Raw genomic sequence first — 27,559 nt, 5'->3', positions numbered from 1 at the left:
CACTTTCGATGGATGTCGTTCGTTGACCACATTGACCATGCCGTGCCGAGAGCACCAGGGCGGTGGACGACGGCGAGGCCTACGAAGGGAACGACATAGAGCCGGGGAAAATATGGCAGTGGCCGCCCACGCAGTGGGGAGTACGAGGGTTGACTGGTTCGGCTGCCGTCGCCGGAGAATAATAGTAGGTGTGGGTGAGTAGAGGGATGGCTAGGCCAGCGATGGAAGTACGGTGGGGTGGTGAGGCCTGCGCGGCAGCACAGCCGGCCGCGGGAGGAGGGAGCAGGCAGTCCCGTCGGCGCTTGTTTGAGCGGCTAGAGCAGGAAGAGCAGAGATTGAAGAAGCACGACGGCCGTTGGATGGACATCCAACAGTCACTGCTTGTGCGTCAACCTTTTTTTAGGAAAGCCTCGAATCTGTGGGAAACAGCATACAACCCATCTGCCATTATTTCTAATAATTTACAGCCCATTTGCTGAGCCCATATTCTTTTTGTTAGCATTACAGCCCATATTGTGGCCACGGTTAAAAAATTATACGAAAATTTGCATATTTCGGTGCGGTCCGAACCGTTTTTAATCCCGAAATTTCGAGTCACATTCAAAATGATTTTAAAAATAAATGTATATCAATATAAAATCCAACAAATTGTCCACGCATAAAAATCAATGCAATTTAAAATCTCGAAATGAAAAAAAATTGAAACTAATTGCCGGTTTGATGTGTTTTAAAAATGTACAGCCCATTTCTCATTACTGATAGGCCATTTTCTCGGCCAGCCGAATGAAGCTCTCCTCGTCTTGAAAGTTTGCAGCCCAATAGGCCCGACAAAGTGACTTACTTCACAAATCACAAAAAACTGGGCTAGCCATTTTCAGAAAGAACAAAAAAATACTGGGTTGGTCTGTGGTAAACATAAAAGAAAAGGCTGTCTAGACAGGCCAGAGTGCCCCGCACAGCCCAGTTGACACCCTGCTTCCGTCTCAAAAACAAATTAGATAAATGCCACTCCAATTATGGCGATTCATAAAAATTCCACTGCAATTTTCAAACTTTGAAAATGCCAATGCAATTTTTGCAAACTTTGAAAAACGGCACTGCAATTTGCAAACTTTGAAAAACGCCACTCCAGACTTCGAAAAATGCCACTGGAAATGGCATGAAATGGCATTTTTCAAATTTTGGTAATTGCAGTGGCATTTCTCGGAATCACCAGATTTGGAGTGGCATTTATCAAATTAACCCAAAACAAAAATAACTAGGCGAGCTGCTGGGTCCCTGGTGTCAGCCGCTCGTTGTGCAATTCTCTCGTTTATTGACTACGTTGACAATGGCATGGGACCCAGATGTCAGAAATCCATTAGGAGGAGCCATTTTTTTATTGGCTTGAAATAAGGAGGTACTTGCTTGTGTACTACCATGACCTTGGTGGGTCCCCGCTGTCATCCTCTCCACGTACAATCATCTCCTGATTGTGTACGCGTCAACCTAGTAGGCCCACAAGTCAGCCTCTAAACGCGTGGCGGACAAATACAACCCATTTAAAAAAATAACAGCCCATTCCATACGTTCAAACAGAAAGTTCAACATTCAGAGCAAAGTAACATGTCTGATCCAGATATAGAGTACTGAACTTCCACGTTGACAACCATCATAGCCAAGTTAACTCTCTACTCCCACTAATACTCTAGTAGTGTACAAGTACTAACTTACTCTTAGCTAACTAGACAATGCCGGTCGCCATCTGCGGTACACGCTAAACACCGGCACCGGTGTCCTCCGCCTCGCCTCGGACTTGGCAGATGTGCGATAGGGCGCGTTGCCCGCGCGTGTTGGCCCTTTCCATGTCGGCGTGGTCCACCGAAGCTTCGGCTTCTAAGCGGGAAACCCACTTGACGAGCTTGTAGTAAAATTCGGCGTCACGAACGCGTGCGTGCCCGGCAGCCTCCAGGGCTATTTGCCGGGCACCGGCCTCCACGTAGCCGGCCCAGTTGCGGGCGCTCTACAAATCGGCAATATGCTGCACCTCCGCCAGGCGGTCGCGCTCCAACAACTCCTCATACTCCGCGTTGCCATCTAAAGACCGATAGAATGCCTCCTCCCTCCGTCTGCCTTCTGGTGAAAAACCGAACACTAGTTCCGGCGGTGACTGCTTCCGGTGTCGCCTACCACGGACGGGCGGGGGAATGTCAGACACTGCGAGAGCGAGGATAAGTGGCGAGCGACGTCGGGCCGGTGGGGGCTTATGAGGATAGGGCGAGTTGGGTGATGGTGCCACCGAAGAAGCCCGGGAAACAGTAATTATAGGTGGAAGGTAGGCGAACTAGTGTGTCGCGGGAAACGTGATGGTCATCGCGGTCATCGGAATTCAATGCATAAGCAGGCATGGCTTAGCGCGCCAGCTTGTCGTGGAAAACTAGAAAAACTGAAATTATGACTGTGTCGTCCCATCCCGTCAGTGGTGCTCCCGTCCGTGCTGGGTCGCACGCCGGCATGACGGTCAAACGAGTGCACTCGAATCATCTAGATGAGGTACTCCCTCCTTGTCAAAAATGATTCCACGGATTTAAAAGGCCCACAACAATTAAAGCGCATCTTTTTCGCATTAGTTAGCTGCCTTAATTACGGCCGGCTGCATGCAGCCACTCAGAATCGCTCGCAGCCAGTACGCGGAGCAGCATGCAACGAGTCGCAGCCGAGGGCACGCATGCAGCCACTTAAATTGTTGGATTTAATTAGGCTTAAACTTCTGCATGCAGTTAATTATTGCCATGCCTTGGTCTTGCTGCTTTGGCTCATGGGACTAATAAACCCGGACGGAGGGAGTACCTTGGTTGGTGAGATTTTTGAATTAAGCCCTGCAAACCGGAAAGAAGGTACTAGTACGTGCGTGATCCGCTATTTATTCGTGTAGGATCAAGTAGGTCGTTTCTTGAATTGAGCCCTGCAAACCGGAAAGGAGGTAGTACGTGCGTGATCCGCTATTTATCCGTGTAGGATCGAGTAGGTCAGATAGTGTACGTGTAGGATCGAGTAGGTCGGATGGTGTACGTGTACGATCGCATTAGCTGATGAACGTTGGCTGGGAGATAGGGAATTTGCGAACGTTTTTGCTGGCAGTTTCTTCAGATTTGCATGGCATTTTCTTTAGAGCAGCTTGTCAGTTTCTTCAGAGATAGGCATTTTTATTCAAAAAATGCCACTTCAGATATTGCGTCACAACTAAAACTGCCAGGAGCGCATTAGTAGGCTAGCTAGTGATCGATCAGTAACTTGTAAACACTGAGTGAACAGAAATAAGGAACTGTTAGTAACTTGTAAAGAAATAAGGATCATGTTGTGCACAACAGTAAGAGCCGATTCGTTCGAAATGTTCACACGAGACTCACAGGCCTGGCATTGTAATATGTTCACTTTAGTAGCCCAAATTCAAAACCAACTAGTACGATTCCCATATATAAGATCAACATGTTAATGTAACACCCCGCATGTAACTTTCCATATTTGTAACTCCAACTCTTGCCATTTTCGGCTATGTGATATGATATTCCCTTCGTGGTCGGGTTTTGTTTTTCGTTTTGCATTTTGTTCATGTCATGCATTTCATATCATGTCATCATGTGCATTGCATTTGCATACGTGTTCGTCTCATGCATCCGAGCATTTTCCCCGTTGTCCGTTTTGCAATCCGGCGCTCCTATCTCCTCCGGTGCACCCCTCTTGTTTTCTTTCGTGAGCGGGTGTCAAACATTCTCGGAATGGACCGAGGCTTGTCAAGTGGCCCTAGTATACCACCGGGAGACCACCGGTCAAGTTTCGTTCCATTTGGAGGTCGTTTGGTACTCCAACGGTTAACCGGGTAACCGCAGATGCCTTCTGTGTGTTGCAGCAAAAACCCACCTAAAAACCAGCTCAAAACCCACCAAACTCTCTTCCATGCTCTAGGTCATTCGATCACGATCGTGTGGGCGAAAACCGCACCTCATTTGGAGCCTCCTAGCTCCCTCTACCTATAAATATGCATCTTCCCCGAAAAACGCACGCAGCCGAAACCCTAACCCGCTGCTCGCGCCGCGCCGGACACGTCCGCCGCCGGCCGGACGCACCGGCCGCAGCCAACCGGCGCTTGCCACGTGTCGCCCGTACACAGGCGCCCGCCGCCGGCCCGCGAAGCCCGCCGCGGGCCCTCCCGTGCCCCGACCCGGGCCGCGCCCGCGCGCCTCCCCGGCCCGCGCGCCCGCCGCCGCCTGCCTCCCGCGCTTCGGCCCGGCCGGCCATCGCCGCCACCTCGCCGCGGCACGGCCCCGCCGCCGCCCGGCTCTCCCTCGCCGCCCGACGCCTCCCCACCGGCGCCGCCTCCCCTCCGGCCGCCTCCCACTCCTCCGGCCTCCTCCTCCGGCGCCCGCTCCGGCCGAGCTCGAGCCCGAGCCGGCGAGCTCCCTGAGATCTCGATCTACTGTAGCAGGTTGACTTTCCCATACCCCGAAATATTCTAGTCTTTCATTTCTACAGCATGTGCCCATGTTCAACAGTACATAACTCCTTGCATGTAGCTTCATTTCGCGTGTGTAATATGTCAGATTGTACGTCTCGTGATGCTCCACATTTTGTTCAATTGCACCATGTTCATTAGTGGTCATCTTGATGCCCAAATCTCTGTTGCAAGAGGGCTAGTTGCTGTTATCTGCTGGTTCGTAACAGAACTTGGAGATTTGTCATTTTTGTATCATTTAATCTGTGCATCTTATGGGCATGAGCTCTACATGTGTTTTGTTTATGCCATGCCATCTTTCCAGTGGTGTATGCCATGTATTTTTGTGATCTCTGTGGTGACTAGCACAAGCATGCAAACTAGGCCCCGTAATGTTTCTGATTTCAGGGACAGTGATTTCTCTAAGTCCTTGTCTGCTGTTATTTTGTTGCCATGTAAACTTGATGCTACAGAGAGATCCATGCATATTTTGGAGATGTTAACTAAGGATGTTTTGTAGCTATTGTTGTAATTGATCCATTCCTACCCTTGTTTGCAATTATGGAGTGCCATAGAATGACTCAATCTTGCTCTACTTTTGCTATAAAATATTTCTGGCAGATTCTTAACATGATATGCAATTTTGCCAAGCTTATTGTAGTTGATCCATACATGATATGTACTTGTTCTTGCCATGGATAGCTTCATAAACATGCCATCTTGCTGTAGGTATGCTTGTTTTGTCATGTATTGCTCTGTAGTGAGTGCATCAAGCTCACAAAAAGGCCTTCATATTATTGTTTCTGCCATGCTCTGTTTTCTGCCAAGTCTGAAACCTGTTAACGAAACTTGCTATGTTTACCTGCTTGCCATCATATCTTCTGGTCCTTTTTGGCTTATGGTCAGTAAGGGACTTTTGTCATATGCATTTAGTAGAATACTGCCATGCCTTGTTTTGCTATGTTAAGTTCTTGTAGCATGTTGATTTCGTGCTCTGAACATTACTACCTGATGCTGTTTTCTGCATGTCCAGTAATTTCACCAAGTCTGTGAACCTGTTATCTTTTGCACTTTTGCCATGCTTGTTTGAGCTTGATATGTGGTGAACTAGCCGTATCTCAGTGTTCATCTTTTGTCAAGCATCGCCTGTAGATTACTGTCATATGCTTTGTTGCTATGTTGGAGTGCTGTACCTTTGTTGCTTGTTGCATTTTAGTGCTATCATGCTGTTAATCGCAGATTCGTGTCATTCTTGTTTTGCTTGCCATTTGCAAACCGTGCATCCGTTTCCGGTGATCTTTATATCGATTTCGACCGAAATCATCTCATCTTTCCAGTGGAATACTTGGTTTGCCAAGTTACTGCCTTGTTCATCATTTTCCTCCCGGAGCACGCATATGCATCGCATATCATATCTCGCATATCATACATGTTTTGCATCATGTTGCTTGTGCATTTCTCGTGATTGATTGTGGTTCCGTTGCTTGTGTTCTTGTCTTGGGTAGAGCCGGGAAACGAGTTCGTGAACGAGGAACCTGTTGAGAACGCTTACGAGGATCAAGCTTTCGACAACTCTGAGAACCTTGCAGGCAAGATGACCACCTCTCGAAATCACTTCTATCTTTGTTTTGCTAGTTGTTCGCTCTATTGCCGTGCTGCGCTACCTATCACTTGCTATATCATGTCTCCCATTTTGCCATGTCAGCCTCTAACCATCATTTCCTAGCAAACCGTTGTTTGGCTAAGTTACCGCTTTTGCTCAGCCCTTCTTATAGCGTTGTTAGTTGCAGGTGAAGTTGAAGTTGTTCCATGTTGGAACATGGATATGTTGGGATATCACAATATCTCTTATTTAATTAATGCATCTATATATATTTGGTAAAGGGTGGAAGGCTCGGCCTTATGCCTGGTGTTTTGTTCCACTCTTGCCGCCCTAGTTTCTGTCATACCGGTATTATGTTCCTTGAGTTTGCGTTCCTTACGCGGTTGGGTGATTTATGGGACCCCCTTGATAGTTCGCCTTGAATAAAACTCCTCCAGCAAGGCCCAACATTGGTTTTACCATTTGCCACCTAAGCCTTTTTTTCCCCGGGTTTTCTAGAGCCCGAGGGTCATCTTTATTTAAACCCCGGGGCCAGTGCTCCTCTGAGTATTGGTCCAAACTGTCAGTCGCCGGTGGCCACCAGGGGCAACTCTGGTCTGGCCTATCGGAAGCTTGGACAATCCGGTGTGCCCTGAGAACGAGATATGTGCAGCTCCTATCGGGATTTGTCGGCACATTCGGGTGGCTTTGCTGGTCTTGTTTTACCATTGTCGAAATGTCTTGTAAACCGGGATTCCGAGACTGATCGGGTCTTTCCGGGAGAAGGTTTATCCTTCGTTGACCATGAGAGCTTATGATGGGCTAAGTTGGGACACCCCTGCAGGGTATTATCTTTCGAAAGTCATGCCCGCGGTTATGAGGCAGATGGGAATTTGTTAATGTCCGGTTGTAGAGAACTTGTCACTTGACCCAGTTAAAATACATCAATTGCGTGTGTAGCCGTGATGGTCTCTTCTCGGCGGAGTCCGGGAAGTGAACACGGTCTGAGTTATGATTGACGTAAGTAGGAGTTCAGGACCACTTCTTGGTCATTGTTAGATGACAACCGTTCCGTTGCTTCTCTTCTCGCTCTCTTTTGCGTATGTTAGCCACCATATATGCTTATTGCCGCTGCAGCTCCACCTCATTACACCACCCTTTCCTATAAGCTTAAATAGTCTTGATCTCGCGGGTGTGAGATTGCTGAGTCCTCGTGACTCACAGATTCTACCAAAACAGTTGCAGGTGCCGACGATGCCAGTGCAGATGATGGGATCGATCTCAAGTGGGAGTTCGATGAGGAACGTGGTTGTTACCATGTGTCTTTTCCTGATGATCAGCAGTGGAGCCCAGTTGGGATGATCGGGGATCTAGCATTTGGGGTTATCTTATTTTCTTTTGGATCTTGACCGTAGTCGGTCTATGTGTGTATTTTGGATGATGTATGAATTATATTTATGTATTGTGTGAAGTGGCGATTGTAAGCCAACTCTTTATCCCATTCTTGTTCATTACATGGGATTGTGTGAAGATGACCCTTCTTGCGACAAAACCACTATGCGGTTATGCCTCTAAGTCGTGCCCCGACACGTGGGAGATATAGCCGCATCATGGGCGTTACAGTTAATGCATCCCAATGATTCACAGATCATATACAAATATGTAGCTCCAAAAGCAAAGATCTAGAAAAAACATCTGTTCTTCCTACTAACATGGATGCTTCTCTTGGCCAACATTCAGTACAGACTGAAAGACAAATTTGTTTGTGAAGTCTACAATTCCTCTTGCAAACGTAAGTGGTTTCACCAACAGCTGGAACCATGAGAATGAACCACACATGATGGAGGAACATCCACTGCAATATGATTTGGTCTTCTCTCGATCACACAGCGAGACTATTTTAGGAATACAAACTTTAACTTAGGCAAAATGATGCCCATTGTATAATTAGACCAAAGCAATGAAGCACCTAGTGTTGGCCAATAAATAGTATAGTACTACTTTTCTGCAGTCCATGAAGTGACTATCCAATCTTTCTGTGTCTATTTTCAAATGGCACTGCATGCAGTGACTATACTATTCTCTTGTGCAGTTCAACCAAAATTGCGGTCACTTTGTTTGCTTTCCAAATAGCAATGGGCAGACATCTCTGTCTGCACAAATATCAGGCAGCTAGTAAACATATACCCCACCTTGTATTTTCAGTTTAAACACATCTCTTCCGCTTAGCATCTATCATGTTTTGCACTGGACAATTTGATACAGTCATGTTTTGCCCTGGACAATTTCATACTGAACTGATTTGCTAGTTCAGAGCAGAAATATAGCGCCTATTCTTCATCAGACCAAGGATATCCATGTTCACAGTGATGGAAGAGGTGAAATCGATACAACCAAAATTGAGCATCCAATCATTGAATCTTGTCCTGCACCTCCAATGTAGGTCCACCCTGCCAATAAATTCACATGCAAACCACTAGTATTACTATCTAATGACAGTACAAAAAGAGTAGCAAGATAGTAGGAAACTATGTACCTTCGTAATGAACAACTCATAGTGCCACCAATTGGATATAAAGGTTTGGAAGAAAACATGCTCCTAATGTTGAACCATTTGGACTTTTTGTGCAGTTCCACTAAAATCGAGCATCCCTGTTTGCATAGATATTGAAAGTGTGATTACTATAAAAGTGGCACTAGTTGAAGCATAGACTCACAAATATAAGCATTCCAATTTCTAAATGGGAAAAGGTAGCAAGACTATTTCTAACCACCTGTTTGAAGGAATAAATAAGGCAACAACGGCTGATGTTAGGAAGGCATATATAGTTCTTTCTGAAAGAATGATCGATTCCTGACCTTTCCTCTTCTTTTAAGCATATTTTGTGCAGTTCAACTAAATTAAAATGGCATCACCGCCTTGAAAATTCAGTGACACTGTACAAAAGGAAATGACTTAACATTACATCATGATGTTAGGTATGTAGTCGACAGGCATTAGAGACAAACATACAGACCTCCTCCGATAACATAATGAACATTAATTTTAACAAAGGTGTGACTAGCTTTATCGGGATAATTTGAGTGAACTCTACACCCTCTGTTCCTTAATATAAGACGTTTTCGCAGTTCAATTTAAAGTACCCAACGTCTAGTATTTAGAAAAACAGGTAGTAGTTTTCTTGAGCACATATCTGGGAGAGCTTGCCACACTTTATTTATGTCCATACGCTAATGCAACACCATTCAAATAGTACAAATATACACTAATCCAGTGACTAGTGCAATAGTAGAGTAGTTATTTTATTACAGGGTACAGTACAATGGTTTTACTGAACAGATTTCAATAAACTCTAGCACTGAAAGATTTCTATAAGAATTAACAATAAAAAATGTAAAGGTAACAAGTTTCAGCATTGGTATACTAGCTGTGCATGAGCATTAAACCAAATACAAAAGTCTGAAGGTACCTAGCATTATTAACTAATGACAGTATAAAAAATTGCAAACCATGTACCTTCAAGGTAAATATCATTTCGAACTCGAGGGGACCTAAAAATTGCTATCCCGATCTTGATAATCGGTCAAACATAAAAACTTGATCGAACGAATCAAGAGAACAGCCGGAGGAGGAGGTGCCCACTCTTGACCTTTCCTCTTGACACTGTACAAAAAATTGACTTATCTCATGAAAGTGAGGTATGTAATCTATAAGCATTAACAGTGCAAAAATCTGAAGGTAGTAACAAGATTCATCGTTGGTATACTGGTTGTGCAACAACATTAGAATGCCTTAGGCTACCCACAGTGGGAGTAACATAAGTGGTAACATCACACTTATCAAGGAAAAATAGATGATGTGGCATGTAATTAATGAAGAAAGAGAGGCATGTGGTAACATAGCTAGTTACTGTAACATCACACATATCAAGAAAAGATGAGTTTACAACCTAATAAATGAAGTGATGCATGACACAACACATATGTTACTACCCACTGTGGAGGTAGTAACATAGACTAGTAACATATGCATGTTACTACTATAAGTTACTCCCCGCTGTGACTAGTCTTAGCTGAAAAATCTTTAATACATCCACAATCAACAACTAACCCTGAAATAATCCAGTGACATTAAATGGCATTGCTTAAATTTATCGGTGGCATTAGACTGAGTGCGGCATTAGTTAAATGTGGCATCACTTTAGCAGTAGCATTGCTTGACTTGACTACTGGCGTTATACTAATAGCAAAAAAGTGGCAATAAGAGCATGGGAGGCCCATTCAGACAGTGGGCGCACCAGTACGATGTACCTCCATGGACGCATAGAGTGGCGAGGGAGGTATGGTTGCCCAGAGCAACAAATATCCAGGCAGCATATGTGGATTACGTCCCATTTTTGTTCTCTTTAGCCACCTTTTTCCTATGTGAGAACAACAAACCGATCGACCTGGTCATTCTCTATTGCGTTGTCATGCCTTTCTACCCTTCTACAACCAAGAGACATGAGACTCATTCCTTAGCTACTGATTTTCCCCTTTTCAACCTAGATGCGGGTTTGATGCCTACTCTCTTGGACACAGTCTCCCTTCCTTTCCTTATTCAACCCAGACATGGATTAGTCTGCATGAAGTAGGGTTTCCTTTAATGGTGCAAATTAAGGTTTTCGTCTGCGTGACCAGCAGAGCAGAGGATAGCAAATTGGGAAGATGGTGGAGTGGAAAAAGTCACCTAGATACTCCAATGTCACCTCAAGTATCCGTGGGTATGATTATACAATATGCATCACACAATCTCAGATTCATCTATTCAACCAACACAAAGAACTTCAAAGAGTGCCCCAAAGTTTCTACCGAATAGTCAAGACGAAAACGTATGCCAAACCCTATGCATAGGTTCCCAAGGTCACGGAACCCGCAAGTTGATCACCAAAACATACATCAAGTGAATCAATAGAATACCCCATTGTCACCATGGGTATCCCACGCAAGACATACATCAAGTGTTCTCAAATCCTTAAAGACTCAATCCGATAAGATAACTTCAAAGGGAAAACTCAATCCATTACAAGAGAGTAGAGGGGGAGAAACATCACAAGATCCAACTAAAATAGCAAAGCTCGTGATACATCAAGATCGTGCCAAATCAAGAACACGAGAGAGAGAGAGATCAAACACATAGCTACTTGTACATACCCTCAGCCCCGAGGGTGAACTACTCCCTCCTCGTCATGGAGAGCGCCAGGATGATGAAGATGGCCATCGGTGATGGATCCCCCTCCGGCAGGGTGCTGGAACAGGGTCCGGATTGGTTTTTGGTGGCTACAGAGGCTTGCGGCGGCGGAACTCCCGATCTAGGTTATTTTCTGGAGGTTTCTGTATTTATAGGAAAAAATTTGGCGTAGGTCTCACGTCAGGGGGGTCTCCGAGTCGTCCACGAGGCAGGGGCCCACGCCCAGGGGGGTAGGGCGCGCCCCCACCCTCGTGGACAGCTCGGGACTCTTCTGGCCCAACTCTTTTACTTCGGGGGCTTCTTTTGGTCCATAAAAAATCATCAAAAATTGGCACGTCAATTGGACTCCGTTTGGTATTCCTTTTCTGTAAAACTCAAAAACAAGGAAAAAAACAGAAACTGGCACTGGGCTCTAGGTTAATAGGTTAGTCCCAAAAATCATATAAAATAGCATATAAAACATCCAAGATTGATAATATAATAGCATGGAACAATAAAAAATTATAGATACGTTGGAGACGTATCAGCTGACAGCTGGGTCCACGGCCGCAGCAAGGAAGTGCCTCCTTATTACGCGCAAAATAATGATTCCTCCACCTGACAGCAGGGACCCACTATATGGGCCACCGTATTTCGTGAAAAAAAAACGTTTCCCCCTGACTGCTGGGACCCACCAGCTACATCTTCGCACGCAAGGAAGTGCCTGACAGTCGGGACCCACCTGGTCGAAGCGTGCGTAGCTTTGTCATTCTGGTCGCGAACGTGTACGTACATACTGGTCGATGTAGAGGCGCGCATGTGTGGTAGTAGAGGCACGCACGTAGCATGCACACGTACGTACAGTGACCAGGGTGCAAGAAAGAAAATATGGCCACGTACGTACATACGGGCGGGATCTCGAACGCCTACGCGCGCATACGTACGACCAGGGCTCGTGTACATGGCTATGACTGGGTCGGAACGGAGAAACTGCGTCGTCGTCGTGTTCATGGGGAGGCAACAGAATGCGTCGTGTTCATCGGGAGGCAACGGAACGCGTGCTGTCCATCGGGAGCCAACCGGCTTGGATGGAACAGGCGATGGAAACGAGGCCTGGCATACCGCAGAACGGAGGAAACGGCCTTGTGTTCGACCGGCCACGGTGGAAATGGGATCCTGTTCATCGAGAGGGGTCTAGCGTACTGCAAAACAGAGGAAACGGACCTCCTACGGTCGAAACGGGGTCCTGTTGATCGGGAGGGGTGTGGCGTACCGCAAAACGGAGGAAATGGACTTGTGTTGGAGCGCTACGGTCGAAACGGGGGTCCTGTTCATCGGGAGGGGTGTGGCGTACCGCAAAACGGGACTCCGTGGGATACTGTTCATCTCTACCGTCGACCTCCTCCAGCCTCCATGGGCTCCTGTTCATCCACGGTCTCTTGTTCATCCAGCCTCCACCGCGCGCTCCTCCACCGGCTACTGTTCAACCAGCCCTCTCCACGGGGGTCCTGTTCAACCACCCCTCCACGGGCTACTGTTCATCCAGCCCTCCACCGGCTACTGTTCAACCAGCCCTCCACCGGCTACTGTTCAACCAGCCCTCCACGAGGTCCTGTTCATCCAGCCCTCCACGGGGTCCTGTTCATCCACCGGCTCGATCGATCGGGGTACTGTTCATCCAGCGGCAACGGCCTCTACTACCATGGGGTCCTGTTCATCCAACCCCCCACCGGGAACTATTCATCCAAACCCCCTCAACAACGCTCATTGTTCATCCAGGGAAGGAGGCAGCCGTGTTCGATCGGCTTCAGTTAGCAGCAGTAGCGAAGGAATCACTCGGGTTCAGTTAACAGCAAAGGATCGATCGATCGCTCGGGTTTAGTAACGCATAGCCTGCAGTGCAATCGCTCGGGTTCAGTTAGAGCCCAACGCCTTGCTCGGGTTCAGTTAGAGCCTAACGCCTCGCACACACGCGCGTACGTACGAGAGAAACACGCATCGCTCGGCCCCCGACCACCCACCGTAACCGGGAACTCCCCAATATTTTCCTCGCCCTCGCTTCTACCATGGTTTTTTCCGTCATGGACGGCCCAAAGAATGTCATGCAGCTGTGTCTCCGCCCCGCCCAGGACGAAAATCCCATTTTCTGTCATGATTTTTTTTCATAGAAGTAGGACCCCGCCACATCTATGATGATACCGGGTTTTGTCACAATTATTGTCATAGAAGTGTCATAAGCATGACAGAAAAAAAAAATTGTTCGGCCCAAAATGTCACGGATGTGTCTTTTTTTGTAGTGCCACCAGGTGGCCACAAGCCTGGGGGCGCGCCCTACCCCCCTAGGCGAGCCCCTAGGGCTTGTGGGCCCCCTGGCAGGTCTCCGGTGCCCATCATCTGCTATATGGAGGGTTTTGACTTGGAAAAAATCATAAGGAAGCTTTCGGGATGAAGCGTCGCCGTCTCGAGGCGGAACCTGGGCAGAAGCAATCTACGGCTCCAGCGGAGCTGTTCTGCCAGGGAAACTTCCCTCCGGGTGGGGGAAATCGAAGCCATCGTCATCACCAACGATCCTCTCATCGAGAGGGGGTCAATCTCCATCAACATCTTCACCAGCACCATCTCCTCTCAAACCCTAGTTCATCTCTTGTATCCGATCTTAGTCTCAAAACCTCAGATTGGTACCTGTGGGTTGCTAGCAGTGTTGATATACTCCTTGTAGTTGATGCTAGTTGGTTTATTCGGTGGAAGATCATATGTTCAGATCCTTCATGATATTCAATATCCCTCTGATTATGAACATGAATATGCTTTGTGAGTAGTTACTATTGGAGAACGCAGTATTTCAAAAAAAATTCCTACGATCACGCAAGATCTATCTAGGAGATGCATAGCAACGAGACGGTAGAGTGTGTCCACGTACCCTCGTAGACCGAAAGCGTAAGCGTTTAGTAACGCGGTTGATGTAGTTGAACATCTTCACGATCCAACTGATCCAAGTACCGAACGTACGGAACCTCCGTGTTCAGCACACGTTCAGCACGAGGACGTCCCTCGAGCTCTTGATCCAGTTGAGGACGAGGGAGAGTTCCGTCAGCACGACGGCGTGGCGACGGTGATGATGAAGTTACTGGCACAGGGCTTCACCTAAGCACTACGACGATATGACCGAGGTGTTAAACTTTGGAGGGGGCACCGCACACGGCTAAGAGATTGTCTGTTGTGCTTTGGGGTGCCCCCTGTCCACGTATATAAAGGAGGGGGGAGGAGGAGGCCGGCCAAGGAGGGGCGCGCCTATAGGGGGAGTCCAACTAGAATTCCCAATCCTAGTAGGACTCCCCTTCGTTTTCCAATAGGGGGAGAGAGGGAAGGAGTAGGAGAGGGAGAAGGAAAGAGGGGGGCGCCGCCCCCTCCCTAGTCCAATTCGTACTTGCCATGGGGGGGCGTGCCGCCACCCTTGCACCCTTCCTCTCCTTTCCGCTAAGGCCCATGAAGGCCCACTACTTCCCCGGGGGGTTCCGGTAACCTCCCGGTACTCCGAAAAATACCCGAATCACTCCGGAACCATTCCGGTGTCCGAATATAACCTTACAATATATCAATCTTTACCTCCCGACCATTTTGAGACTCCTTGTCATGTCCGTGATCTCATTCGGGACTCCAAACAAACTTCGGTCATCAAATCACATAACTCATAATACAAATCGTCATCGAACGTTAAGCGTGCAGACCCTACGGGTTCGAGAACTATGTAGACATGACCGAGACACATCTCCAGTCAATAGCCAATAGCGGAACTTGGATGCTCATATTGGCTCCTACATATTCTATGAAGATCTTTATTGGTCAAACCGCATAACAACATACGTCATTCCCTCGAGAAAGATAGTCAAAGGAATATGTATAAGTCATGAAGAAAGCAATAGCAAAAAAACCGAACGATCAACATGCTAAGCTAACGAATGGGTCTTGTCCATCACATCATTCTCCTAATTATGTGATCCCGTTCATCAAATGACAACATATGTCTATGGTCAGGAAACTTAACCATCTTTGATTAACGAGCTAGTCAAGTAGAGGCATACTAGGGACATTCTGCTTTGTCTATGTATTCACACATGTACTAAGTTTCCGGTTAATACAATTCTAGCATGAATAATAAACATTTATCATGATATAAGGAAATATAAATAACAACTTTATTATTGCCTCTAGGGCATATTTCCTTCTGTCTCCCACTTGCACTAGAGTCAATAATCTAGTTCACATCGTCATGTGATTTAACACCAATAGTTCACATCTTTATGTGATTAGTTCACATCTCCATGTGACTAGTACCCAAAGCGTTTACTAGAGTCAATAATCTAGTTCACATTGCTATGTGATTAACACCCAAAGAGTGATCATGTTTTGCTTGTGAGAGAAGTTTAGTCAACGGGTCTGCCACATTCAGAGCCGTATGTATTTTGCAAATTTTCTATGCCTACAATGCTCTGCACGGAGCTACTCTAGCTAATCGCTCCCACTTTCAATATGTATCCAGATTGAGACTTAGAGTCATCCGGATCAGTGTCAAAGCTTGAATCAACGTAACCCTTTCATGTCGCTTGAAGCTACGTGGTATTTCCCCAAAGAGGAAGGGATGATGCAACATAGCATCGGTAGGTATTTCCCTCAGAAATGAAGCCAAGGTTATCGAACCAGTAGGAGAACCAAGCAACACAATGTAAATAGCCCCTGCACACAAATAACAACACCTCGCAACCCAACATGTTAAAGGGGTTGTCAATCCCTTTTGGGGTACGGCGCCAGAAACGGTGCGTGGACGGGAGAAAGTTGTAATAGATTGAAATAATAGATCACAAATAAAATAAAATGCAGGAAAGTATTTTTGTATTTTTGGTTTAATAGATCCGAATAAAAAGTGCAAATAAAATAGATCGCAAAGCAAATATATGAGAAAGAAGACCCGGGGCCGTAGATTTCACTAGTGGCTTCTCTCGAGAAAGATAGCAAAAGGTGGGTAAACAAATTACTGTTGGGCAATTGATAGAACCTCGAATAATTATGACGATATCCAGGCAATGATCATTACATAGGCATCACGTCCAAGATTAGTAGACCGACTCCTACCTGCATCTACTACTATTACTCCACACATCGACCGCTATCCAGCATGCATCTAGTGTATTAAGTTCATGGAAAAACGGAGTAATGCAATAAGAACGATGACATGATGTAGACAAGATCCGTTTATCTATGGCGGTAGATATAGATCTCATCTTTTTATCCTTAGTAGCAACGATTATACGTGTCGGTTCCCTTTCTGTCACTTGGATCAAGCACCGTAAGATCGAACCCACTACTGGGCACCTCTTCCCATTGCAAGATAAATAGATCAAGTTGGTTAAACAAAACCCAAATATCAGAGAAGAAATACGAGGCTATAAGAGATCATGCATATAAGAGATCAAAAAAACTCAAATAACTTTCATGGATATAAAAAGATATGACTGATCATAAACTCAAAGTTCATCAGATCCCAACAAACACACCGCAAAAAGAGTTATATCATATGGATCTCCAAGAGACCATTGTATTGAGAATTCAGCGAGAGAGAGGAAGTCATCTAGCTACTAACTACGGACCCGAAGGTCTACAAAGAACTACTCACGCATCATCGGAGAGGCACCAATGGAGGTGGTGAACCCCATCCGAGATGGTGTCTAGATTTGATCTGGTGGTTCTGGAATCTGCGGCGGCTGGATGAATATTTCGTCGATGCCTCTAGGGTTCTGGTATTTTTGGGGTATTTATAGAGCAAAGAGGCGGTCCGGGGGGCACCCGAGGTGGGCACAACCCACCAGGGCGCACCTGGGCCTCCTGGCGCGCCCTGGTGTGTTGTGCCCCCCTCGGGGCACCCCCCGGGTGCAACCAGGGCCCATTGCCTTCCTTCTGGCCCATAAATAATCATCATGGAGTTTCGTGGCATTTGAACTTCGTCTGATATTGATTTCCTGCGATGTAAAAAACAGCAACTGGCACTTCGCACTATGTTAATAGGTTAGTACCAAAAAATGATATAAAATGACTATAAAATGATTATAAAACATCCAAGATTGATAATAAAACAGCATGGAACAATCAAAAATTATAGATACATTGGAGACGTATCACCCTTTACGACGGACTTTTTGTCACCTCCATAATCGAGAAACATGTCCTTATTCCACTAAGGATAATTTTGACCGATGTCCAGGGATCCACTCCTAGATCACCCTCTTGCCAAACTCATGGTGAGGTACACAATAGGTCTGGTACACAGTATATCATACTTTATAGAACCTATGACTGAGGCATGGGGAATGACTTTTCATTCTCTTTCTATTTTCTGTCGTGGTCGGGTTTTGAGTCTTTACTCAACTTCACACCTTACAACTCAGGCAAGAACTCCTTCTTTGACTGATCCATTTTGAACTCCTTCAAAATCTTATCAAGGTATGTACTCATCGAAAGTCTTATCAAACGTCTTGATCTATCTTTATAGATCTTGTTGCCCAATATGTAAGTAGCTTCACTGAGGTCTTTCATTGAAAAATTCTTATTCAAGTATCCTTTTATGCTATCCAGAAATTCTGTATTATTTCCAATCAACAATATGTCATCCACATATAATATCAGAAATGCTACAGAGCTCCCACTCACTTTCTTGTAAATATAGGCTTCTCCAAAAGTCTGTATAAAACCATATGCTTTGATCACACTATCAAAGTGTACATTCCAACTCCGAGATGCTTGCACCAGTCCATAAATGGATCACTGGAGCTTACACACTTTGTTATCACCTTTCGGATTGACAAAACCTTCTGGTTGCATCATATACAACTCTTCTTTAAGAAATCCACTAAGGAATACAGTTTTGACATCCATTTGCCAAATTTCATAAAATGTGGCAATTGCTAACATGATTCGGACAAACTTTAAGCATAGATACGAGTGAGAAACTCTCATCGTAGTCAACACCTTGAACTTGTCGAAAACCTTTTGCGACAATTTGAGCTTTGTAGATAATAACACTACTATCAGCGTCCATCTTTCTTTTGAAGATCCATTTAATCTCAATGGCTCGCCGATCATCGGGCAAGTCAATCAAAGTCCATAATTTGTTCTCATACATGGATCCCATATCAGATTTCATGGCCTCAAGCCATTTCGCGGAATCTGGGCTCATCATCGCTTCCTCATAGTTCGTAGGTTCGTCATGGTCTAGTAACATGACTTCCAGAAAGGATTACCGTACCATTCTGGTGCGGACCATACTCTGGTTGACCTACGAGGTTCGGTAGTAACTTGATCTGAAGTTTCATGATCATCATCATTAGCTTCCTCACTAATTGGTGTAGGAATCACTGGAACTGATTTCTGTGATGAACTACTTTCCAATTCGGGAGGAAGTACAACTACCTCATCAAGTTTTTTACTTTCCTCCCACTCACTTCTTTCGAGAGAAACTCCTTCTCTAGAAAGGATCCATTCTTAGCAAAAAAAATCTTGCCTTCGGATCTGTGATAGAAGGTGTACCCAACAGTTTCTTTTGGGTATCCTATGAAGACGCACTTCTCCGATTTGGGTTCGAGCTTATCAGGCTGAAGCTTTTTCACATAAGCATCACAACCTCAAACTTTAAGAAACGACAACTTAGGTTTCTTGCCAAACCATAGTTCATACGGTGTCGTCTCAACGGATTTAGATGGTGCCCTATTTAACGTGAATGCAGCTGTCTCTAATGCATAACCCCAAAACAATAGTGGTAAATCGGTAAGAGACATCATAGATCGGACCATATCTAATAAAGTACGGTTACGACGTTCGGACACACCATTACTCTGTGGTGTTCCAGGTGGCATGAGTTGTGAAACTATTCCACATTGTTTTTAAATGAAGGCCAAACACTTAACTCAAATATTTGCCTCCACGATCAGATCGTAGAAACTTTATTTTCCTGTTACAATGATTCTCAACTTCACTCTGAATTTCTTTGAACTTTTCAAATGTTTCAGACTTGTGTTTCATTAAGTAGATACACCCATATCTGCTTAAATCATCTGTGAAGGTCAGAAAAATAACGATACCCGCCGCGAGCCTCAACACTCATCGGACTGCATACGTCAGTATGTATAATTTTCAATAAGTCAGTGGCTCGCTCCATTGTTCCGGAGAACGGAGTCTTAGTCATCTCGCCCATGAGGCATGGTTCGCAAGCATCAAGTGATTCATAATCAAGTGATTCCAAAAGCCCATCAACATGGAGTTTCTTCATGCGCTTTACACCAATATGACCTAAACAGCAGTGCCACAAATAAGTTGCACTATCATTATTAACTTTGCATCTTTTGGCATCAATATTATGTGTATCACTGTGATCGAGATTCAGTAAACCATATACATTGGATGTAAGACCATAGAAGGTTTTATTCATGTAAACAGAACAACAATTATTCTCTGACTTAAATGAATAACTGTATCGTAATAAACATGATCCAATCATATTTATGCTCAACGCAAACACCAAATAACATTCATTTAGTTCCAATACTAATCCCGAAGGTAGAGGGAGTATGCGATGGTGATCTTATCAACCTTGGAATCATTTCCAACACAAATCGTCACCTTGCCCTCAACTAGTCTTTGTTCATTCTGTAACTCCTGTTTCGAGTTACTTATCACACCAACTGAACCGGTATCAAATACCCAGGGGCTACTATGAACACTAGTAAAGTACACATCAATAACATGTATATCATATATACTTTTGTTCACTTTGCCATCCTTCTTATCCGCCAATTATTTGGGGCAGTTCCGCTTCCAGTGACCATTTCCTTTGCAGTAGAAGCACTCAGTTTCAGGCTTGGGTCTAGCTTTGGGCTTCTTCATGGGAGTGGCAACTTGCTTGCAATTCTTCTTGAAGTTCCCTTTCTTTCCCTTGCCCTTTTACTTGAAACTAGTGGTATTGTCAACCATCAACATTTGATGCTTTTCTTGATTTCTACCTTCGCTGATTTTAGCATCACGAAGAGCTCGGGAATCGTTTTCATCATCCCTTGCATATTATAGTTCATCACGAAGTTCCAGTAACTTGGTGATAGTGACTAGAGAACTCTGTCAATCACTATCTTACCTGGAAGATTAACTCCCACTTGATTCAAGTGATAGTAGTACTCAGACATTCTGAGCACATGCTCACTGGTTGAGCTATTCTCCTCCATCTTGTAGGCAAAATACTTGTCAGAGGTCTCATACCTCTCAACTCAGGCATGAGTCTGAAATACCAATTTCAGCTCTTGCAACATCTTATATGTTTTGTGGTGTTCAAAATATTTTTGAAGTCCCGGTTCTAAGCTGTAAAGCATGGTGCACTAAACTATCAAGTAGTCATCATACCGAGCTTTCCAAACATTCATAACGTCTGCATCTGGTCCTGCAATAGGTCCGTCACCTAGCGGTGCATCAAGGACATAATTCTTCTGTGCAACAATGAGGATAGTCCTCAGATCACGGACCCAGTCTGCATCATTGCTACTATCATCTTTCAACTTATTTTTCTCTAGGAACATATCAAAAAATAAACGGGGAGCTACATCGCAAGCTATTGATCTACAACATAGATATGCAAATACTATCAGGACTAAGTTCATGATAAGTTAAAGTTCAATTAATATATTACTTAAGAACTCCCACTTAGATAGACATCCCTCTAGTCATCTAAATGATCACGTGATCCATATCAACTAAACCATGTCTGGTCATCACGTGAGATGGAGTAGTTTTCAATGGTGAACATCACTATGTTGATCATATCTACTATATGATTCACGTTCGACCTTTCGGTCTCAGTGTTCCGAGGCCATATCTGCATATGCTAGGCTCTTCAAGTTTAACCCGAGTATTCTGCATGTGCAAAACTGGCTTGCACCCATTGTATGTGAACGTAGAGCTTATCACACCCGATCATCACGTGGTGTCTCGGCACGACGAACTGTACCAATGGTGCATACTCAAGGAGAACACTTGTACCTTGAAATTTAGTGAGGGATCATCTTATAATGCTACCGTCGTACTAAGCAAAATAAGATGCATAAAGGATAAACATCACATGCAATCAAAATATGTGACATGATATGGCCATCATTATCTTATGCCTTTGATCTCCATCTCCAAAGCACCGTCATGATCTCCACCGTCACCGGCTTGACACCTTGATCTCCATCGTAGCGTCGTTGTCGTCTCACCAACTGTTGCTTCCACGACTATCGCTACCGCTTAGTGATAAAGTAAAGCAATAACATGGCGATTGCATTTCATACAATAAAGCGACAACCATAAGGCTCCTGCCGGTTGCCGATAACTTCTACAAAACATGATCATCTCATACAACAATCATCTTGACCATATCACATCACAACATGCCCTGCGAAAACAAGTTAGACGTCCTTTACTTCGTTGTTGCAAGTTTTACGTGGCTGCTACGGACTTCTAGCAAGAACCGTTCTTACCTATGCATCAAAACCACAACGATTTTTCGTCAACTGTGCTGTTTTAACCTTCAACAAGGACCGGCCGTAGTCAAACTTGATTCAACTAAAGTTGGAGAAACAGACGCCCGCTAGCCACCTGTGTGCGAAGCACGTCGGTAGAACCAGTCTCATGAACGCGGTCATGTAATGTTGGTCCAGGCCACTTCATCCAACAATACCGCCGAATCAAAGTAAGACGTTGGTGGTAAGCAGTATGACTATTATCGTCCACAACTCTTTGTGTTCTACTCGTGCATATAACATCTACGCATAGACCTGGCTCTGATACCACTGTTGGGGAACGCAGTATTTCAAAAAAATTCCTACGATCACGCAAGATCTATCTAGGAGATGCATAGCAACGAGACGGAGAGTGTGTCCACGTACCCTCGTAGACCGAAAGCGGAAGCGTTTAGTAATGCGGTTGATGTAGTCGAACGTCTTCACTATCCAACCGATCCAAGTACCAAACATACGGCACCTCCGTATTCTGCACACGTTCAGCACGATGACGTCCCTCGAGCTCTTGATCCAGTTGAGGACGAGGGAGAGTTCCGTCAACACGATGGCGTGGCGACGGTGATGATGAAGTTACCGGCGCAGGGCTTCGCCTAGGCACTACGACAATATGACCGAGGTGTTAAACTGTGGAGGGGGCACCGCACACGGTTAAGAGATTGTCTGTTGTGCTTTGGGGTGCCCCCCTGCCCACGTATATAAAGGAGGGGCAAGGAGGAGGAGGCCAAGGAGGGGCGCGCCTATAGGGGAGTCCAACTTGGATTCCCAATCTTAGTAGGACTCCCCTTCCTTTTCCAAGAGGGGGAGAGGGACGGAGTAGGAGAGGGAGAAGGAAAGAGGGGGGGGCACCGCCCCGTCCCTAGTCCAATTCGGACTTGCCATGGGGGGGGCGTGCGGCCACCCTTGCGGCCTTCCTCTCCTTTCCACTAAGGCCCATGAAGGCCCACTACTTCCCCGGGGGGTTCCGGTAACTTCCCGGTACTCCGAAAAATACCCGAATCACTCCGGAACCATTCCGGTGTCCGAATATAACCTTCCTATATATCGATCTTTACCTCTCGACCATTTCGAGACTCCTCGTCATGTGTGTGATCTCATCCGGGACTCCGAAAAACTTCAGTCATCAAATCACATAACTCATAATACAAATCGTCATCGAACGTTAAGCGTGCGGACCCTACGGGTTCGAGAACTATGTAGACATGACCGAGACACATCTCCGGTCAATAACCAATAGCGGAACCTGGATGCGCATATTGGCTCCTACATATTCTACGAAGATCTTTATCGGTCAAACTGCATAACAACATACGTCATTCCCTTTGTCATCGGTGTGTTACTTGCTCGAGATTCGACCGTCGGTATCACCATACCTAGTTCAATCTCGTTACCGGCAAGTCTCTTTACTCGTTCCGTAATGCATCTAACTCATTAGTCATATTGCTTGCAAAGCTTATAGTGATGTGCACTACTGAGAGGGCCCAGAGATACCTCTCCGATACACGGAGTGACAAATCCTAATCTCGATCTATGCCAACTCAACAAACACCATCGAAGACACCTGTAGAGCATCTTTATAATCACCCAATTACGTTGTGATGTTTGATAGCACACAAGGTGTTCCTCCGGTATTCGGGAGTTGCATAATCTCATAGTCAAAGGAATATGTATAAGTCATGAATAAAGCAATAGCAATAAAACTGAACGATCAACATGCTAAGCTAACGGATGGGTCTTGTCCATCACATCATTCTCCTAATGATGTGATCCCGTTCATAAAATGACAACACATGTCTATGGTCAGGAAACTTAACCATCTTTGATTAACGAGCTAGTCAAGTAGAGGCATATTAGGGACATTCCGTTTTGTCTATGTATTCACACATGTACTAAGCTTCCAGTTAATACAATTCTAGCATGAATAATAAACATTTATCATGATATAAGGAAATATAAATAACAACTTTATTATTGCCTCTAGGGCATATTTCCTTCAGTTACGTTTGTTCCTGAGGACATGGGAGAAGTCTTGTTATAAGTAATCATGTGAATTTGGTATTCGTTCGATATTTTGATGAGATGTATGTTGTCTTTCCTCTAGTGGTGTTATGTGAACGTCGACTACACGACACTTCACCATGATTTGGGCTTAGGGGAAGGCATTGGGAAGTAATAAGTAGATGATGAGTTGCTAGAGTGACAGAAGTTTAAACCCTAGTTTATGCGTTGCTTGATTTGGATCCATATGTTTCATGCTATGGTTAGATTTATGTTAATTATTATTTCGTAGTTGCAGATGCTTGCGAGAGTAGTTAATCATAAGTGGGAGGCTTGTCCAAGTAAGGACAGCACCCAAGCACTGGTCTACCCACATATCAAATTATCAAAGTAACGAACGCGAATCATATGAGCATGATGAAAACTAACTTGACAATAATTCCCATGTGTCCTCGGGAGCGCTTTGCTTTATATAAGAGTTCGTCCAGGCTTGTACTTTGCTACAAAAAGGATTGGGCCACCTTGCTGCACCTTTGTTACACTTGTTACTTGTTACCAGTTACAAATTATCTTATCACAAAACTATCTGTTACCGATAATTTTAGTGCTTGCAGAGAATACCTTGCTGAAAACCGCTTGTCATTTCCTTCTGCTCCTCGTTGGGTTCGACACTCTTATTTATCGAAAGGACTACAATAGATCCCCTATACTTGTGGGTCATCAATGCTCACGTATGGTATCATACTCATACGCTCTGGTATATCCAGTGACTTGTGGCGTGTTGACACATGAGCCAAAATGAGACACTAGGAGCAAGGGTGATGAGGAAGAAGCCCTTGGCTGATGTTAACGAGGATACTAAGGTCGATATCTATTGTCGAATGAGAAAGCTACAAACTTGTAGTCATAAACAATGATGTAGCCGTAACCTCCATATGCATGGAACATCGACGATTCAACAAATGGCGTGTGACTAAAATGGGCGGCCAAGAAGAAGATGGTTTATATGGAATACAACTATGAAACGGAATTAGGATATTGGGTCGAGATGATGGTGTTGCCGACCTCAGCTTCTGCAAAAAAATGGTTGTGATCATGCTTGCACATGATTATCATAGACGGATGCTATGCTATATTCAGTGACACATGGCATGCTGTCACATGAGCCAAAATGAGACACCAGGAGCAAGGGTGACGAGGAAAAAGCCCTCGTCCAACGACGACGAGGATACCGATGTTGGTGTTGGTAGTCAAACCGAAAAGGGTACAATTTTATAGTCATAAATGATGACATGCCAACGACGACAAGGATATCGAGGTTGGTGTTGGTAGTCGAATCGAAAAGGGTACATAGTCATAAATGATTACATCACTGTAACCTCCATGGGCGTACAACATTTGGCGATTCTGCAACTACACTTGACTGAAATGGACGGACTAGAAGAAGTGGGTTTGCACAAGAAAAAACAATGGAACAAAAATCAAAATATTGGGTGGAGAGGATGGTGTTTTAATAAAACCAGAAAATGAGTGGTGATTTAAAAGAGACACATTTGAAAACATATAGGGACTATGCTACAATTTACCATTAATTTTTTTTGTGGGTTACAATTTACCATTAATGTTAGATTAAAATTTAAGGTAGAACGTTTAAGTATATGGAAGTTTGAACAACTAAAAAATTGTAGCCATAAATGATGACATAACAACAACTCCATGTGTGTGGAACATTCAAAGATTCAACAAACATCGTGTGACTAAAATGTATGGTTTAGAAGAATATGGTTTGCACGAAAAACAACTATGAAAAAAATTTCAAAATATTGGGTAGAGAGGATGGTGTTGTTGTCTTGCTGACCTCTGCATACGTGAGAAATACTTGGGCTCGTGCTCTATATGATTAGAGGACCAATATACCCAGTGACTTTGTGGAGTGCTGCCGCACAAGCCAAAATGAGACACCAAGAGTGAGGGTGACAGGGAAGAAGCCCTCGGCTAACGTTGATGAGGATATCGAGGCAACGTCTGTTGTCAAATAAAAAACTACAAATTTGTAGTTATAAATAATGATGCAACCATAACCTACATGGGCGTGGAACACTCAACGATTCAACAAACGACATGTGACAAATGGACAGGCTAGAAGAAGATCGGTTGCATGAAAACCAGCTATAAAACAAACACCAAAAGAATGGGTGGGGAGGATTAGCCCTGGTGTCGGTGTCAAAAAAGGGCAGACCTCGGGTAGGGGGCCCGAGCTGTGAGATCGATCGATGGGTAACAGGAGGTGGGGGACACAGTGTTTTACCCAGGTTCGGGCCCTCTTGATGAGGTCAAACTCTACATCCTGCTCTTGTTTTATATTGTGGGTGTATTAAACTATAGAGTTGATCTACCTCAAGATCGTAAGTTGTGGACTAGACCCTAAGGCTAATGATGATGATAAGCGATGTCCCTCTACGGGCTAAACCCTCCGGTTTATATAGGCACCGGGGGTATCTAGGTTTACATATGGTCGGTTGCCATCTAGGGGTTACATGCCGAACTTAAACGATATCCTTGGAGTACACGTCAAGTCCTTGGTAGAGTCCGATATGATTACGCCACAAGTTCGAGGCCTCCGGAGTCCTTCCTCATCAATGGGCTGTCAGTCCGGCCAGCAGGCTAGACCATCTAGGCCGGGACCCCTAGTCCAGGACAACGTCAGTGGGCGTTTGGTTTGCTCAGTTTGGTTGGTCCGGTCTTTTTGATCTTCCATAATTGACGACCAAAATTATTTTGGTCTTTTCGGTTTTCCACTATTCGATCTTCGGTCTTTGCATGATGATGTTCGGTCCGATCAAACATACCAAATTCCATGTTGCAACTCATATTCATGTACATTACAGTATATGTGTATGATGTGTATGCAAGTAGAATTCAGACAACATGCACGTGTAACAGGTGTATGCAACCAAAATTAAGATTTCGGAAAACATGTGTATGTAGTAGGTGTATTCAACCAGAATTATGTCATAAACATCTAGAGAAGACCAGCGATTGTGCTAATTCTGCTGTAAACATGCAAAAAATTACTTATTCGGCCCATTTGGATTATTCGGTCGTCTAGAGAAGAAGACCGATCCGACCGAATTAAATTCGGTCTTCCAGTTTTGTCGACCGGTTTTAGTTCGGTCTTTGGTTTTTATGCCCATGCTTAGAGGGGATGGTCTCCTTGTAAAACCAGGAAGGGAGTTGTTTGAAAGAGATACATCAAAAGCATATAGGGACTATGCTACAATTTTACCATTAATGCTGGATTAAAATCTATGGTGCTAGCACGTTTAAGTATATGGAAGTTTGTCTATAAAGAAAAGTATATGGAAGTTTGAAACAGTTCTCGGTCAATCCATATGAGTGGGAGAACATGTCATGAGAGCTTGCTAGTACTACTAGCTTATACAATACTCAACCGACTAAACACATAGTATACTATAACACAAATATAGAGAAGATACATTATTGCCTGCAACAATGTTTGACCTATCCAACCCAAATCACATGGCCAGTTTAGGGATGCCCAACATGTTGGACTTTCCAAGGGCGCCCTGTTCACACGGACCCTCCCTCATGGCCCCTGCCATGGAAGATCCCAGCCCATTCACTCGTCTGACTTTATTTCCCTCCTTATTTTGCATTTCTCCAATATTAATTAGTTTCCATTATGTGAC

The sequence above is a fragment of the Aegilops tauschii genome, chromosome 3 (genome assembly GCF_002575655.3).
Source record: "Aegilops tauschii subsp. strangulata cultivar AL8/78 chromosome 3, Aet v6.0, whole genome shotgun sequence".
In the NCBI taxonomy this organism is placed as follows: Eukaryota; Viridiplantae; Streptophyta; class Magnoliopsida; order Poales; family Poaceae; genus Aegilops; species Aegilops tauschii.
Note: the sequence above shows the minus strand (reverse complement) of the source record.